Source organism: Chiloscyllium plagiosum, unplaced genomic scaffold, assembly GCF_037043375.1.
Source record: "Chiloscyllium plagiosum isolate Xiang-an unplaced genomic scaffold, Cpla_swu_hap1 HiC_scaffold_4, whole genome shotgun sequence".
In the NCBI taxonomy this organism is placed as follows: Eukaryota; Metazoa; Chordata; class Chondrichthyes; order Orectolobiformes; family Hemiscylliidae; genus Chiloscyllium; species Chiloscyllium plagiosum.
Genome location: NW_028270142.1, coordinates 128,792,802 through 128,808,034, shown reverse-complemented (window position 1 = coordinate 128,808,034; position 15,233 = coordinate 128,792,802). Strand labels below are relative to the sequence as shown.

The following is a 15,233-nucleotide window of genomic DNA, read 5'->3' as shown; positions in this document are numbered from 1 at the left end:
CTCCTGCTCCTTGGATGTGCCTGACCTGCTGTGCTTTTCCAGCAACACACTCTCCACCACATGTGACTCCAGACCCACTGCAATGTGGTTGACTCCTAGCTGCCCTCTGAAATGGTTCAGTACACTATAGAGTTCAAGAGCAGTTAGAGATGGACAACACATGCTGACTTTGTCAGTGAAGACCGTGAAAGAACAAACCTCTGTTCAACCCTTGAACCTTGTGATACGTACTGGGATAGTGTTGAATTCAAGGAGCATTTGGATTTTAAAATCTCAAAAATATACCAGTCTCTTTGTGCCAAAGAGTGTGCAGAGCCATCTGTTGAGCCACGAATGGTAGACCATGTGATAACATCCCATCTCCACTGGGTAGAACTGATTGTGTTTGAAACTTGAATTGTGGTGCTGTAAATGTGGATCGCAGCTGTGATCTCATCTCCAGACACTGAGCTAATGAGCAGCTATTATGGGATTTACAAGTCGTTGAAACATAAATAAACATTTTATTCCAGGAGCAAGTGTGTGTGATTGTGGGAGGTGAAGAGAAATCTCTTCATGAACATATGTTCACCAAGAACTAAAGGCAGTGTAGCTTTGAAAGTGGTTGTAATTGCAGGAACCAAGATGTATGTAATGTTTTTCAAAGGATGTTTTTCCGGATCCACATCACTTTGATCGGGTCTGCTCATCTCTTCAAGTAACTTCTTCTATAGATTGTAGTGGACATCCCAAAGAAATGTCTTAGAAACGTGGACAAGTTATGACCAGTGAGACTTGTATCAAGCAAAACAGACACCCTGCTGCCTCACTGCGTTTTTCAGCTCTGTTCTGTAGTCCTCGAGGTTGCAGCACTTTAAATATGCATCTCATGTGGTTTAACTGTCTCTTCCAAACCAAGGAGAAGCTGGTACATGGAAATGCAGGTTCCTCTCCAACTCACACATCATTCAAATGTGGAAATACACTAACCTTTCCTTCATCATCGCTGGGTCAAAGTCCTAGCAGAGCTGCAGCTGCATCCACAACTGTGTTTTAGATGAGACATTAATCCGAGTGCCCGTCTGTGTGCTCAGTGGCTGTAAGAGCTACATAAGGACATAAGAAATAGGAGCAGGAGTAGGTCATCTGGCCCATCGAGACTGTTCCACCATTCAATAAGATCATGGCTGGTGTTTTCAGCTCCATTTATCTCCCTGCTCACCATAATCCTTAATGATTACTGTTCAAAAATCTATCTATCTTTACCTTAAAAACATTTAACGAGGCAGCCTCACCTGCTTCACTGGCATAGAATTCCACCAATGCACAACCCTTTGTTCCTCCTCAACTTAGTCGTAAATCTGCTCCCCCTTATTTTGAGGCTATGCCCCTAGTTCTAGTTTCACCTGCCAGTGGAAACAACATCCCTTGCTTATATCTTATCTATTCCCTTCATAATTTAGTGTTTCCATAAGAATCCCCCCCTCATTCTTCTAAGTCCCAAGGCCTCACTTATGTGAAGCACACTGTACTTATTTCCAGTGCCCTGGACAATCTTAATCTCCCAAGCAGCATCACACAAAAAAAGATTATCTGGTCCTTATCACGTTCCTGATTGTGGGAGTTTGCTTTGTGACTTCAAAATAGTCATGAAAAATTCTACATAAATGCAAGTCTTTTGATTAATATGTAAAATGTTTTATTTTCAATGGTTATGCTCTTTAAATAAGAATTAATTTATTTATTTCAGTTTGATTACTTTTCATGTTTCCCATAATGCAGTAGTGACTTCATTTCCTGCTCTAAAGTCTATCAGTAATTCATAAGATCACGAGAAAAATTTCCCTAGTAATTCCAGTTCCAACAGCACTTAAAACGCTTACCACCATCCAGGACAAAGCAGTCTGCTTGACTGGCACGACATCCACAAACATCCACTCTGTCCACCACAATGCTCAATAACAGCAGTGGGTACCATCTACAAGATTAGATTAGATTAGATTAGATTAGATTACTTACAGTGTGGAAACAGGCCCTTCGGCCCAACAAGTCCACACCCCCCGTGCAACCCACCCATTCCCCTACATTTACCCCTTAAGATGTAATGCAAAAATTCACGGATGCTCCTTAATAGCACCTTCCAAACCCATGACTGCAATTATCTAGAAGGTAAAGGGTAGCAGATACATGGGAAAACTACTAACTGCAAGCCACTCAGACTTGGAAACATATCATTGTTTCTTCACCGTGGCTGGGTAAAAATTCTGGAATTCCCTCCATAATGGCATTGTGGCTCAACCTACAGCAAATGGACTGCAGCTGTTCAAGAAGGCAGCTCTGTGTCACCTTTTCAAGGGCAACTAGGTTTAGGCAATGAATTAGGCCTAGTCAGTGTCGCCCATAATCCAAGAGCGAATTTGAAATGGAATCCTGCATCCCACCTATCTTCTGGGGTGTCCTGGTCCATGAGTTCAAAGATCTGTGGCCAAGAATTAATCTGTTAAATCACATGAAAAGCCACAGAAGAAACCCTGAGTGCACCTCATCCTCGAATTGAGGGACAAACAATAAAAACCATGCTTCCAAAGTAGGCCTTTGACTGGGAAGCAGATCCAATTGCCCTAAAATGGTTAAAGGTGCAACGTATGGTCAAGCTCTATTTTCTTTTACAAATTATTTGTTGACAGAATCATTGGTTGTGCTAGTTCTAATTAAGTATTGGACTAAAAATATTGCACAGTCCCTGTTTTGGTTGAGTAAATAGTCGGCAATGCCCCTGTATGTACACCAGACGCACAGGTGCCAGGCGAATTTGAGTAACACTATCAGTGGAGACTTTGGTTGCAGTAAAGTTGAGCAACACAATAAAACTCTCCCAGTGCTGGGAGTACTGAGAAATCTATTTGGGCATTTGAATGTTGTGCGGTCGTATGTTACAAACTTAGTGATAAAGCACAATAATGATCAACCACACACAGCCTGTGTCGTGGAGACAGCAACCATCTTCTTTTCATCAATACACCCTGTAGCCTAGATCTTCCCAGCCCTGTGGCTAGTCACAATGCAGCAACCAAACCAGCCCAATCCTGTAAATCACTAGCCGACATTAGTCACAGGAGGTCCCACGCCAACCTTTACAACTTTGACCGAAGGAATACTCCAGCATGCTCTTTGGCAGGGAGAGGTGATGACCTAGTGGTATTATCATGCAAATATTAACCCTGAAACCGAGGTAATGTTTTGGTAATTCTACCTTAGCAGATTGTGGAATTTGAATTTAATAAAACATAAATCTGGAATTAAGGATCTAATGATGACCATGAAACTGTTGCTGATTGTCATGTCCTTACCTAGTCTGGCCTACATGTGACTCCGGACCCACAGCAATGTGGTTGACTCTTAACTGCCTATTGGTAATTAGGGATGGGCAATAAATGCTGACCCAGCCAGCAATACCCAGATCAAATGAATGAATTAAAACAAAATGTGATGTATGACTGCTCAACAACTTCAGCTGGCATTTGGTAACTCTTAGGCCTGCTGCCAGTTGAGTCCATTGCAGCTTTAATTTTTTTTTTGTCAGCAACTGTTTCTCTACTTCTGTCTTTAATATCTCATTTTGGTTTCAAACTGTGTTCTTTTTGCCTTTTGTAAATAACTGTCTTCAGGAGATGATGCTTTCCACTGACATTGAGTGTGATTGATTTATTCCAGGAGGCAACTCCTGGCATCCCCAGGAGTTGGGGATGAGAAAATTTCTTTAGTAGGTTCCCGTTGGGCCACATTATTGATGAGAAGACAATCTCCTCAGCTTCGATAATACCTCAACTGGTTTGCTTCCTGCCTTCAATTCCACTCCCTCCTCCAACATCCCAGAGACCTTACCTCCCAGCCATGACTTTCTGACCTGAGGTCACTAGGGGGCTGGCCATTATGGATGGAGTGACTGAACTGGGCAACGAACTGACCTGGAGACAACCCAAGGATGAGGATAGCTTTTCCCATATATCTAAATGTGGCATGAGCATCAGGCAATGAAATGCCTCCAAAAGTGACGACAGCAGTAACAGTAAAACGAAAAAACAGCGGATACTGGGGATCTGACATGAAGAATACTGGAAATGCACAGCACAGTATAGACAACGCATCTGTTACCAAAGTCATTTCTACATCTGTGCCATTTAGTTGTTCCCCTCACTTGGTTTACTAAGTAACAGGTTTGGACAAGGTTAGGGATTGACCATAATCACAAACATAACGCTAGGAGTTCGAGAGCCATCTGGTGGCCAAAAGGAAAAAAGCCAAGATCTCCAAATCAACATCAATAATAATCGGAAAACCCACACCACATATTTCTCAGATTTTGCACTACAGTTGTTTGCAATTACTTTCAGTTTTTTTTGGGGGGGGTCGGGAAGTGGGGAGTGGAGCAAGTGGCGTCATTCTAATAGACTAGTAATCCAAGATTAATACCCTGAGACAATAGGTTCAAATTCCATTATAGCAGCTAGTGGAATTTAAATTCAATTAATGACAGAAATGCAAAATAAATAAAACTAGTTTCAGTAATGGTGACCACAGGAAACTGAAGAACCAGAAAGTCCTGGAGAAACTCAGCAGGTCTGGCAGCATCTGTAAGAAAGAAACAGAGTTGAGTATAACATGATTCCTCTTCAGAAACGATCTGGTTCATGCATGTTCTTTAGTAAAGGATGTCCTTACCTGGTCTGGTCTCCATGTGACTCCAGACCCAGAACAATGTGGCTGACTCATAACTGCCTTCTGAAATGGTCCCCACCAACCCACTCAGTTCGAAGGCCATTCGGTATGGGCAATAAATGATGGCCTTGCCTGGGACACTACATCTCATGAAAGAATAAAGAAAAACAATTACAGGAGATCCAAGTATAAATTGTCCACCAATAGAGTCACCATAATAAGTCCTACTTTTCAAGACAGTTTACAGGAAATAATGCTTTATTTTTTTTTAACAATTCAATGCAGTTGATAACTCGAATCAATGTAAGTCTGGTAACCAGGGATTCTCCACCCTCTCTCAGCTTTTCTATAGGAACGAATAATCAAACACACTTGTTCTTGACAGAATTCAGTGGTTAATCACATGTGCAGTAAAAAGACAAGGACATAGATATCAGCTACACACCAAAAACCACCGTACGTGCACTGAAATGAAAGTAATTTGTAAGTAAAATACTAAGCTCTATTCTGTAACATGACTTTCAGAGAGTAACTCAACACAAACTATAAACGTGATTAAATTTGCAACTGAACTACTTCAGTTTAGCCCCAAGGACATAGAAAACAATCTCGCATAAATATAGTCCCAAGGTCAGAAAAGAAGACAAATGAAGACAGGCATCTTATTGTGAATGCTGATTGGGGCATTAACCCTGAAGGTGTCTCTATGGAATTTGTACTAGGATTTCTTTTTTGTTAGAAGCAATATTCTCCATGATAATAAATACAATTATAGATCTAAATCAATGAATTGCACTCCTCATTTCCAGATTAAGATTGTTTAGATTTGTTAGCAAACTCCTGACTTCTGTGGGAGAAAGTGAGGTCTGCAGATTGTGGAGATCAGAGCTGAAAATGTGTTGCTGGAAAAGCGCAGCAGGTCAGGCAGCATCCAGGGAACAGGAGAATTGACATTTCGGGCATAAGCCCTTCCTCAGGAAACCCTGAGGAAGGGCTTATGCCTGAAACGTCGATTCTCCTGTTCCCTGGATGCTGCCTGACCTGCTGCGCTTTTCCAGCAACACATTTTCAGTCCTGACTTCTGTAGCCAAACAGAATGAACAGAACAGAAAACACAACTGAAGCCGTCTCTTATTCAAACACCATTGCTTAGACTTTTGCGTTAGCAGACATATAATTATTGAGCTATCCATTGCTGTTACATTAACCAATCATTGTTCATGTCTAAAACCAAGGGTTATGATCCCAGCTGATGTTACTACTGGATAAGTCAGATCCCAGAATGAAATCTGGCTTGATAGATTGTTGTGATGTTTTTCTTTTAACATGGTGGTCTCTCACTAAAACATTTGCTGCAAGTTACAAAATTGTTTTAACAATAAAACAGAAATTTATTGTCCAAAAAAATCCAAGCTAGTTATAAATTATACAGTTGGATAGACTTTGAAACACATGACAAAACAAAATCCCATCCATTCCCAGCACCATCTCGTTACTGAACAAAAACCCAAACAAAAATGTTGGAAATCAGAAAGGAAACCAGAAATTGCTGGAAGAACTCAGCAGGACTGGCAGCATCTGTGGAGAGAAAGCAGAGTTAAAATTTCAGGTCCGGTGACCCTTCTTCAGAACTATCACTTTCCTTCCCAATAATACCTATGTATTTGACTAAATTGTTTCTTCTCAGTTTCAGTCCCATGAATTGCGTGGACTTTTCCCTTGGTTACTCACACTGAGATCCCAGATTTCTTCAGTCATTTATAATCGGCAGAGTTATAACCAACACACACTTATGTAGTGATTGTAATGAGGTCAGCTAGGTGTACCTCAAAAGAATATGAGTTCTCTGATTGAGGCTGTTAACTTGGTCCAATCAGGGATCCTTGGCTGACAGATATAAACAGGGTTGTTCACACAGCATTGCCCTCTCTTGAGAAGGGCACTGCTTGTCACTGGCCACTCTGGTGTTTCCTTTCATCCTGGTGGTGGAACATAAATAAAGATTTACACACTTGTTGTTGTTCACTGTGTCCTACACCTGCACACACACAACATGGATGCTGGGGGAAAAATAAGCACTACCGCTGTTAGGCAGTAGTGCGGGGGAGAAATATAAAGGAAAACAAGAAACAGGAATGTTGGGGTAAAAAAGAAAAGGATAAAGAAAGAAAAAAAGAAAGAAGAGTAAAAAAAATTGTAAAAAGGATAAACAGGATTGTTAGGGGTTCTGCCCATTCTAGTAGCCAGCACTGAGCTAACTGGGTTAGTGTTATGTACTATGCACCAGTCTTCATGGAGTTATTTCATCCTGAATTAAGTACATACCTCTCTAAGTTGTGATAATTACATCTTTATTTAACAGAGCTACCCCTCCATCCTTTCCGAGCCTCCTGTCCTCCCTTGTGGAGTTATTTCAACTTGGTCTGGACATTTTCACAACCTGCAACCCTTATACCAAAGCAATTCATTCTCTCTGTTTCTCGAAACAATCTCACTTTCTAGGAAAAACTATTCTTGCAAAGACCTCAGTCAGGTCTTCTTCAAATTGCCAAACAAATATTGCCATCTCTGGGATCACCTAAGCGCAAATCAATTCTTGATTATTCCATTCCCAAAATCAAGCTAATGTCTTTCAAGAGTATTTTTTTTATTTCTTGTCTGTTGTAAATGTACACAATTTAAACAAACTCCCTTTGTTACTCAGGTTCCAATAAAAGTAGGTAATGACTAAACTCTTTCACAAAATAAAAGGGCAGCATGGTGGTTCAGTGGTTAGCACTGCTGCCTCACAGCACCAGGGTCCTAGGTTCAATTCCAGCCTTGGATGACTGTCTGTGTGGAGTTTGCACTTTCTCCCTGTGTCTGCGTGGTTTTGCTCCGGTTTCCTTCCACAGTCCAAAGATGTGCAGGCCAGGTGAATTGGCCATGTTGGGTGCATAAGTCAGAGGGAAATGGGTCTGGGTGGGTTACTCTTCGGAGGGTTGGTGTGGACTGCTTGGGCCGAAGGGCCTGTTTCCACACTGTACGGAATCTAATCTAATCTAAATCCCTGATATACCACTAGTTTGTATTGAAACTCTCATAACATAATGTTAATATATATAAATCACACTTTTCATCATGTTATTCCTGATTTCCAAGACAAAAACTGAATTCTGACTCATAATCATTACTATTAATCAGTCAGGAACAAACCCTTATTACTGATGGACAGATAATCAGGTGAGTGATAGGAAACAGTGAATGGGAAAAAGGGTTCAGATTGGCGACCCATGACCAGTGGGGTCCCACAGGGCTCAGTGCTGGGACCACAACTGTTTGCAATATGTATTCCTGAGAAAGGAAATGAATATATCACAGACAAATTGCAGATGACACAAACATAGGTGGAAAGGCAAGTTGCGAGAGGGATGCAAACACTTTACAGAGAGATATTGATAGTTTAAGTAAATGAGGGAAAAAGCTTGCAAACAGAGTATAATTTGAGAAAATGTAATGTTGCTCATTTTGAAAGGGACAACAAAAGAACGAGTTTTATTTAAATGGAGACAAAATGTGGAAAACTTCAAGACAAAGAGGGTACTTGTGCCCAGAACATGGAAAGCTAGCACACAGATGCAGCAGGTAATCAGAAAGGCCTTTATTTCAAGGGAGGTTGGCGTACAAGAATAGGGAAGTCTTACTATACCTGTACAAGGTGCCAGTCAGACCACATCTGGAGTATTATGAGCAGTTTTGGTCCCCTTATTTTAGGAAAGATACCATTTCATTGGAGACAGTTCAGAAAAGGTTCACAAATATGATCCTGGTAAGGAGCAATTACCTTATGTGCAAAAATAACAGGTTGGGATTCTACTCACTAGATTTTTGAAGAAGATTAGTTGATCTCATTGAAACAGAAAGGCTTCTTAAGGGGCTTGACAGGGTAAATGCTGTGAGGATGTTTCCCCTCATGGGAGAATCTAGGCCAAGAGGGTATAGTCTCAGAATAAAGGGGCGCCAACTTAAGATTGTGATAAGAAGGAATTTCTTCTCTCAGAAGGTTATGAATCTTTGGAAATCTTTGCCACAGGCAGCTGTGGGGACAGAGTCCTTGTGTATATTTAAGGCTGAAATAGATAGATTCTTGAATAATAGGAGAATAAAGGATTATGGGGAAAACACAGGAAAATTGGCAAAAACACAGGAGTTTTGGATCACCATGATCCTACTGAACGGCAGAGGAGGTGAGAAGGGCTGACTGGTCTCATAATCCTATTATCAATTCCGAATGAACCATTAATACTGACCACTCATGAACAAACAGTGGCCGGATGGGCCATCAAAATAATGAACTTCTGATGGAAAACAATGATCTTATTATGAAGTTACAAAAGATGGACAATGATTAAAGCATGCTGGGAAATGGGAACCAGCCTTGACCTAGGGGACTGTGCTCATCCAGAATCCAAACAGGCTGCAGCTACCAACAGACAGTTTGCAAACAAATGTGGAAGCTGCAGACCCTGCAATACCGCACACCTGGATTTGGGTTTGAATGGGACAACTGAATGTCGTCCCCAGGACAATCGGAGCCATTGAGGACATTTAGGCGCCTCACACCCTTATTTGAAGGAGGCCCTACATGCACTCGGCACCTCCAGTAATGAACACTTAAGGACTACCCTGCCGTCAGTACGCCAACACCTGATGGGTCCAATCGATCAGGGTGATCGAAGCTGATCGATCCATTGAAAGATACTCAAGACTCTCCCAAAAGTGTGCGGAGACTTCGGAGTTAGGAATCACTACAATACCTCCCTCAGGAGTGTTAACTTGAGCGGTAACTCGAGAATAACTACCGAAAGTGAAGACACCTCGGAAACCATCAGAAGGTGACCAGATGACATCACCACATGAAGCCTGGCCAAGTTTTAGTCCAGTGGTATATGATCATCCAAAGTCAAGTTAAAGATTTGTAGTGTTTATTGTTAGTTCGTGGTGTATTTGTTATTCTAATATTAATTGTGTCAAATAAATGAACATTATTATTTTACTATGATTAAGCATCAACTCACAGTTCCTTTGCTGGGTATAAGAATTCAAACACACTGTGTGGCAGGCGCAACAACACTATTGTGATTGATCTGTCCTGAACAAACCTTCGACTTTCAGATAGGTTTACACTATCATCCACCGCACAAATGTAGTGACTTCCATTGGACCATCTCCAATACAAGTACATCTGTCCTCAAATATAGAAACATCATTCCAGGCAGTGGTCACACCAATGCCCTGTAGGTCGGTAGCAAAACTTTCTTATTACAGAGTTGACCATTTATTTTCTTAATTGCTTGCTGTACCTGCAGGTTAACGTTCTGAGTTCCTTGTATGAACAAGTACAGCCAAGTCTGTTTGAACATCAACATTCACAATTTTTGTATCCTTTCTAAATGGTTCTCTTTTTCTATTCTTTAATCCAAAAGGAATAATGTCACACTTCCCTACACAATGCTCCATCTACCAATTAGTTGTCCAATCTCTTGTCTATGACTCTTTGTAACCTCTGTGTGGTATCATTCCAGAATTCTCCCCTAAGATTTGTATCATCAGCAAACAGAGACATATTATTCTCTGTCTCTTCACCTTTGTCATTAATATTGATTGTAAATAGCTGAGGCCCTAGCACTGATCCTTGTAGTACCCCATTAGCCATGATCTGTCAACCTGAAAATGTTCCGTTTACACCTAGTGTTTACTTCCTTTCCATTAACTAATCTTCTGTCCTTGTTCGTATATTACTCCCAAATATAGATTAATGGTTGGAAAAAGACTAAAATTTACTTATGCAACATATTACAGCATATGGCAAAGGTTTCAAATAACCTATATAATTTATAACTTCTCTCACTCTAAAGTATAAAATAAAAGAGGATTACTTACGAGATTTGCGAGGACAGAGTACAGCACATTTACCTGTATTTGAACACAATGGGTATGTGGCTTTAGGTCAATGGTAATTTAAACAAAGAATGGGACCAAAAGAAAATTCCCACATCACAGTTTGAGACAAATGCAAGTCTTCCAAGAATTAAGGATTAGTCTTCTTTTATAGCTGGTCACTCCATCATCTTCTGGAAGATAAAGAATTTTAGAATTAGAATTAGGTATAATGTCACATAAGTGCAGTGAACAATTTACAAAGATGCCATCTTGGGTACAAAGCCTCCAGACCACATCAGGCCTTACCTTCAGACTTCACCAGGCCTCGCCTCCAGACTGCACCAGGCCTCACCTCCAGACCACGCTAGGCCTCTCCTCCAGACCGCGTTGGATCTCACCTCCAAATGGCAAAAGGCCTCACCTACAGATTGCGTTGGGATTCATCTCCAGACAGCAGCAGGCCTCATTTCCAGACCACACTGGGCCTCACCTCCAGATCACGTTGGGCCTCCCCTCCAGATAGCTTCGGGCTTCACCTCCCGACCATGTTGGGCTTCACCTCCAGACCGCATCGGGCTTCATCTCCAAACCGTGTCGGGCCTCTCCTCCAGACTGCGCCAGACCTCAGCTCCAGACACAGTGTGCCTCACCTCTAGACCGGGTTGGGCCTGACCCTCAGACAGCACCAGACCTCACCTCCAGACTGCACTGGCCCTCTCCTCCAGACCATGTCGGGCCTTGCCTCCAGACTGCGCCAGATCTTGTATCCAGACCATGCTAGGCCTCGTCTCCAGACCGTGTTGGGTCTCAACTCCAGACTGTGTTGGGCCTTACGCCCAGACAGCACCAGGCCTCACCCCCAGGCCACACCAGGCCTCATCTCCAGACCGCACCAGGCCTCACCTCCAAACTGCACTAGGCCTCACCTCCAGACCACGCTAGGCTGCTCCTCCAGACTGCGTCGGGTCTCACCTCCAGATGGCGTTGGGTCTCACCTCCAGACTGTGTTGGATCTCACCTCCAAACTGCACTGGGCATCTCCTCCACACCGTGTCGGGACTCACCTCCAGACTGTGACGGACCTCACCTTCAGACCGCATCATGCCTCATCTCCAGACTATGCTGGACTTCGCCTCGAGACCGTGCTGGGCCTCGCATCCAAACCACACTTGGACCTCACCTCCAGTCCGTGCCAAAGCAGGCTGCCCACCCAGATGTGTGCTCCTATTATTGATTATATAACTTCCCTCCATCAATTCTAAATGTTGGGGTGATACGTGTCAATATGGTGCGCAAATTACATTTAAGTTTCTGCCCTGGTAAGGAAGGATCTGTTGTTGTCAACCACTTGACTGATAAACAATGGAACAAACACTTCACACATATTAGAAAGAAGAATGCTGTGAGTCTGTGCTCCATCACTGGCACATCATGATCAGAGGAAACCCCACAGGTACCAGTAGCAGAGACCACATGCGCCTTTAGCTTTAAACATTCTGCTGTTAGTATTAATACCGTCTACAACTGCAGCTTAGGAACTTTTAAAAAGGGACTACTGCCACCTGGTGGATTTTCATTTTAATTTAATTTAACCAATCTGTGGGGGCAATACTCACAGTGATCTTATCAAGTGCTTACTATTCCTTCACGGTTCCTCTGAGCTTCCCAGTGTCCTGACATGAATTGGTCACCCCATTGTCTTGTTACTTGTTAGAAGTGCATCACCTCACACGTATCAGGGTTAAAATCTAACTGTCTCTGATCTGTCCATCTGAGCGATATCTGCCTGTAACCAGCTTCCTCACTGTCAACCACCCAGCTAATCTTTGTGTCATCCACAAAATTATTCATTCTTCCCCCAAACATATTTTACTTCTATATCATTTATATACTCTATGTCACAAATAACAAGGAACCCAGCATTGACCGCTGTGATATGCCATGGACACTGGGCTCCAATCACACTAATAACCTTCTACCACCACCCTCTCTCTCCAACCACCAAACCAATTTTGGATCCAACTTGCTAAGTTATTCTGGATCACAGGTGCTTTCTTTATTGCATGATCTTCTTTATCAATCTCCCAAGTGAGAACTTGTCAAAGATTTTGCAGAAATCCATCCACTGCCAATGCTCAGTAGTAGCACTATGTACTAGCTACAAGGTGAACTGTAGAAATTCACTAAAGATCCATAAACAGCAACTTCCAAATCCACGACCACTTCCATCCAGAAGGACAAGGACAGCATATACATGGGAACATCAACAGCTGCAAGTTCTCCTCCAAGCCACTCTCTATCCCGACTTGGAAATGTATTGCTGTTCCTTCACTACAACAGGGTCAAACTCCTGGAATTCCCTCCCTCAAGACATTGCGGTTTACAGCACATGGTTTGGTAGTGGTTCAAGAAGACAGCTCATGACCATTATCCCAAAAGTAACTTGGGATAGGTAATATATGCTGACCCAGCCAGTGACACCCACATCCCATGAGTGAATAAAGAATAAGAATACAGAAACTGTATTAACTTTATCTGCACGTCTGGTCATCTCCTCAAACAATTCAATAAAATTTGTCGGTCATGACCTCCTTCTGACAAATCCATGTTTCATTATCCCTGACGAAACCTTGCCTCTACAACTCTGGTCAGCATGGACGAGATGGGCGGGTTGGACCAGAGGGTCTGTTTCCGTGCTATCTCTACCACCCTTCTTGAATAGTGGAATTGCATTAGCTGTCCTCCGGTCCTCTGGCACTGCCCCTATGGCCGAAAAGAAATTATACATTTTGGTCAAAGCCCCTTTAATTTCCTCACACGTCTCCTAGAGCATGATGGGATACAACTCATCCAGACTGGGGAAAATTCCAATACCTTCCTATGTCAAATGCTCAAGAACCTCAGAGTCCCTCTTCCCAAATTCTGTACCTACATGCTCCTCCTCCAAAGGGAAGAACCACTTAACACCTTACCAATTGTCTTTGGCTCCATGCAACTCAAACTAAATCAAATCAGATTGCCTCCCTATTCTTTCCCTGGTTATCCTCTTCCCCTTGATGCACTTACAGAAGAGCAGTGCAGTGGCTTATGGTCAGCACTATTGCCTCATAGCACCATGGACTGGGTTCGATTCGAACCTTGGGTGATTGTCTGTGCAGAGATTGCATGTTCCCCCTATGTCTGAGATTAGATTCCCTACAGTATGGGAACAGGCCCTTTGGCCCAACAAGTCCACACTGACCCTCTGAAGAGTAACCCACCTAGACCCATTTCCCTACCCTATATATATTCCTGACTAATGCACTTAACACGATGGGCAATTTAGCTTGGTCAATTCACCTGGCCTGCACATCTTTGGATTGTGGGAGGAAACCCACATAGACACGGGAAGAATGTGCAAACTTCACACAGACAGTTGCCCAAGGTGGGAATCGAACCCGGGTTACTTGATGCTGTGAGGCAGCAGTACTAACCACTGAGCCACTGTGCCACCCATGCCGTTTGTGTGGGTTTCCTACTGCTTCTCTGGTTTCCTCCCGCAGTGCAAAAATGTGCAAATTAGGTGAATTGGCCAGGCTAAATTGCTGTGTAGTTTCCAGGGCTGTGCAGGCGAGGTGGATTAGCTCTGGTAAATGAAGGGTTATGGGATAGAGTGGGTCTGGGTGAGATGCCTTTTGGAGGGTTGGTGCAGGCTCAGTGGACCAATCTGATGAAGGGCTTTTGCCTGTAACGTCGATTTTCCTGGATGCTGCCTTACCCACTGTGCTTTTCCAGCACCACTCTAATCTTGACCCTGAAAACCTGTCCAGCTTCATTCCCCAGAGCTAGGAGAGGTGATGGTCTCGTGGCCTTATCACTGGACTGTTAATCCAGAGACCTTGGTAATGTTCTCGTGACCTGGGTTCAAATCCTGCCATGGCAGATGGTGAAATTTGAATGCACATGGAATTAAGAGACTAATATTGACAATGAATCCATTGTTACTTGTTGGAAAAACCTGTCTGACTCACTAGTGTCCTTTCGGGAAGGAAACTACAATCCTTACCTGGTCTGCCATACACGTGATTCCAGATACACAATGATATAGTGACTCTTAAAAGCTCTCTGGGTAATTAGGGATGGGCAATAAATGCACAAATGAATAAAAGAAAGGTTCTGAACTATCCATGTTGGGCCTTTTTCATGTTAACATAAGACGCTCTCCCATCAGTTGGAGATCCAGACACAATCAATCATGGGCAATGTTGGATGTCAGTGTAGGTGCTTGGACGTAGTCAGTTGATCCCTCAGGACAGTAAGGACCATATGTTGTGTATCATTACAGTTCAGGGAGTGCACCCAATCAGTCCCAGAAGGGCGGCACAGTGTCTCAGTGGTTAGTACTGCTGCCTCACAGCACTTGGGACCAGGATTCGATTCCAGACTCAGGTAACTGTCTGTGTGGAGTTTGCACATTCTCCTTGTGTCTGTGTGGGTTTCCTCCAGGAGCTCCGGTTTCCTCCCACAGTCAAAAGATATGCAGGTTAGGTGAATTGGCCAAGCTAAATTGCCCTTAGTGTTCAGGGATATGTAGGCTAGGTGCATTAGTCAGGGGAAATGTAGAGTAATAGAGT

General features: G+C 42.9%; 1 long non-coding RNA gene across 1 annotated transcript; it reads right to left on the bottom strand.

The window, feature by feature from the left end:
- Positions 1–247: 247 nt before the first annotated feature.
- LOC122548883 (uncharacterized) lies at positions 248–10,807 on the bottom strand. Its single transcript, XR_006311354.2, has 5 exons — positions 10,654–10,807; positions 6,525–6,677; positions 4,702–4,838; positions 1,863–1,957; positions 248–1,085 (listed from the first exon to the last, which is right to left on the bottom strand). It is a non-coding gene; the product is annotated as an uncharacterized LOC122548883 (long non-coding RNA).
- Positions 10,808–15,233: the final 4,426 nt, after the last annotated feature.